Here is a 3,411-nt window from a genome sequence, read left to right on the forward strand (position 1 = left end):
GCCTCTGTTTCGATTGTTAGGGACCCACTTGATGAGCAAGCAGCCTAGCAGCCTCATATGTGTAGAATGCCTAAGGACCAGTCTATGCATGTTCTTTGGTTGGTGATTCAATGTCTATGAGCCCCCATGAACCCAGGTGAGTTGCCTATATAGGCAACACACACCTTCTTGTGGTGTCCTTGACTCCTCCAGCTCCCTCAAACCTTCCTCTAACTCTTCCACATGACTCCCTGAGTTCTGCCAGTGTTTCACTGGTGGGTCTCTACATCTGATTCCATTATCTGCTGGATAAAGCTTCTCAGATGACAGATGTTCTAGGTTCCTGTCAGCAAGGATAGCAGAGTATCGTTATTAGCGTCAGGGGTTGGGTCTTTCCCATGGTTTGGGTCGTAAGTTGGGCCATATTGGGAAAAGATCTTCCCTAATCCTACATCTGATAGAGTGCTAATATATATTAGTCCAAAATACATAAAGAACTCAAGAAATTAAACACCAAGAAATGAAATAATCCAATTAAAAACGGGGTACAGAGCTAAACCGGGAATTCTCAACAGAGGAATCTCTAATGGCTGAGAAGCACTGAAAGACTTGCGCCTGCCAATGCCATCTTGCGAGGCCACAGAGGAAGAAGACACAGGCAGTCCTGATGAGACTTGATAAGCTATGGGCAGATGGCAGAGGTGAACTTCTTTCAGTGGACTAGGGGAAGGGAATAGGGATAAGAGGAAGAGAGGGTGGAACTGGGAGGAGCTGAGGAAGGGGGCTTCAATCTGGATATATAATGAATAAATTGTGAAAAAAATAAAATTAAAAATTTAAAAAAAATTTAAAAAGTAAAAAAAAAAAGAAAGAAAGAAATACTCAATGTCCTTAGTCATGAGGGAAATGCAAATAAAAAGGACTCTGAGATTCCATCTTACACCCATCAGAATGGCTAAGACCAAAAACTCAAGTGCACACGCTGGTGAGGATGTGGAGCAAAGGGAACACTCTTCCATTGCTGGAGGGAGTGCAAACTTGTACAACGACTTTGTAAATCAGTTTGGCAGTTTCTTAGAAAATTGGGAATAGCTCTACCCAGCTATACAACTCCTGGGGATATTCTCAAAAGATGCTCCACCATACAACAAGGACACTCACTCAACTACGTTCACAGCAGCTTTATCCTTAATAGCCAGACACTAGAAACAAACAAACAAACAAACAAAACAAATGTCCCTCAACCGAAGAATGGATAAAAAAACTGTGAAACAATTTACACAACGGAATACTACCCAGCTACTAAAGACAAGGAAGGGAAATGACAGCAGCTCTGACCATCAGTGCCAGCCTTCCTCGGGCCAGACCCTTACTAATTCTATTTCCTTCCCATTCCAGGCCCCTCTTTAAAGTCGCCCCCTTCACTCTGGATCATGTTCAAGAACCGTGAACTTATAGAAATCTTTACAGCAAATGGAGAATTACTGTTTTTTTAGACAGAGAGTAGGGCCTGTTTTATCCAAGGTTAAGATTACTTCATAAATATCCTTTTATCTTGCCACATCAATAGATTGATAAAGGAGCCATCAAATTTGTATTCAGTGGAGCAAATATCATGTGTCCTGGCTTAACTTCTCCTGAAACAAAGTGTCACTCTGCTGCAGTAGATACTATTGTTGCAGCCATGGCAGAAGGAAAGTAGCAGGCTTTATGTGATGGCATCATGAAGATCTATGCAGAAGATATTGAGAAAGTCAACAAAGGAATTGGCATTTAAAATATCCATTATTTAAATGATGGGCTGTGGCATATGAAGACATAAATGAGTTTCCAAAAGAATGTGCTTGGGCTAAATATGGATATTGTGCTATATTTGTGTTTGTGTCTGCATGTGATAGCATGAAGACGATGCTCCTGTGGTTGTACTGAATAAATTCTGCAAATGCTAAAAAGAAAGAAAGAAAGAAAGAAAGAAAGAAAGAAAGAAAGAAAGAAAGAGAAAGAAAGAAAAAGAAAAATGGATGGAACTAGGAAAGATTGTCCTGAATGAGGTGTCCCAGATCCAGAAGGACACACATGGCATATACTCACTTATAAGTGAATATGAGACATAAAGTATGGGATAACCAGGCTGCAATCACAGACCCAAGAAATAAAGTAACAGGAGGGCTCAAGAGAAGATGCTTGAATCACACTAGGAAGAGGAAATAAAATAGACATCATAGAGGTCAAAAGTGGAGAGAGAAAGGGACGTGGGTGAGGGACTTTAATGGACAAGTTGTCAAACCATTAAATATTTAGTGTTTTTTTTTAATTTTTGAATTTTTATTTTTCTTCACAATTTATTCATTATATATCCCGATGGAAGCCCCCTCCCTCAACTCCCCCAGACCCACCCTCCCTCCCTCTTCTCCTCCCCTAGTCCACTGAAAGGGGGAGTTCTCCACTATTGTCATCTGCCCATAGCTTGTTAAGTCTCATCAGGACCGCCTGGATCCTCTTCCTTCGTGGCCTGTCAAGGCTGCATCATCAGGGGCAAGTGATCAAAGAGCAGTCAACTGAGTTCATGAAAGAGGCAGCCCCTGCTCTCCTCATTTAGGGATCCACATGGATACTGAGCTGCCAATTGGCCACATCTGAGCAGGGGGTCTAGGTCCTCTCCATGCATGGTCCTCCATCAGTCTCTGCAGGACCACCTGGGCTCATATCTTTTAGTGAGTTTTGGTCTCCTGTGGGGCTCCTGTCCCCTTCTTGTCCTTCTATGCCCAGATCTCTCTTCCTCCATAAGAATCCCTGTACTCTGCCCAAAGTTTGGCCCTGAGTCTCAGCATCTGCTTTAATACCCTGCTCGATAGAGTGTTTCTGAGGCCCTCAATGGGTATGCTCCTGTGTTGGTATATACTCACTTATAAGTGGACATTAAACATATAATATAGGATGATCATACTAAAATCTATACATCTAAAGAAGCTAAGCAAGAAGGAGAACCCCAGGTAAGATGCTCAATCGTCATTCAGAAAGTCAAATGGGATAGACATCAGAAGATGATGAAAACAAGGAGCATTTCTTTCAGTGTTTCTCTGCCATTCTATATTCCGCTGTTGAGATTTCTCTGCTTAGCCCTGTGCCCATTTTAAAAATTAGATTGTTTGGTTTGTTGGTGTCTAATTTCTTGAGTTCTTTATATATTCTGGATACTAGTTCTCTATCAGATGTAAGGTCGGTGAAGATCTTTTCCCAGTCTGTAGGCTGTCATTTGTTCTGTTGACGGTGTCCTTTGCTTTACAGAAAGCTTTTCAGTTTCATGAGGTCCCATTTATTAATTGTAGCTCTTAGAGCCTGAACTGTTGGTGTTCTGTTCAGGAAATTGTCATGAAATTTTCAGGCAAGTGGCTGGAACTAGAAGAGATCATCCTGAGTGAGGTAACACAG

The 3,411-nt window shown here is 41.7% G+C and overlaps 1 pseudogene; it reads left to right on the forward strand.

The window, feature by feature from the left end:
• The first annotated feature begins 1,412 nt into the window (after positions 1-1,412).
• LOC132649269 (malignant T-cell-amplified sequence 1-like) lies at positions 1,413-1,801 on the forward strand (annotated as a pseudogene).
• The last annotated feature ends 1,610 nt before the right edge of the window (positions 1,802-3,411 follow it).

This window comes from Meriones unguiculatus, chromosome 19, assembly GCF_030254825.1.
Source record: "Meriones unguiculatus strain TT.TT164.6M chromosome 19, Bangor_MerUng_6.1, whole genome shotgun sequence".
Taxonomy (NCBI): domain Eukaryota; kingdom Metazoa; phylum Chordata; class Mammalia; order Rodentia; family Muridae; genus Meriones; species Meriones unguiculatus.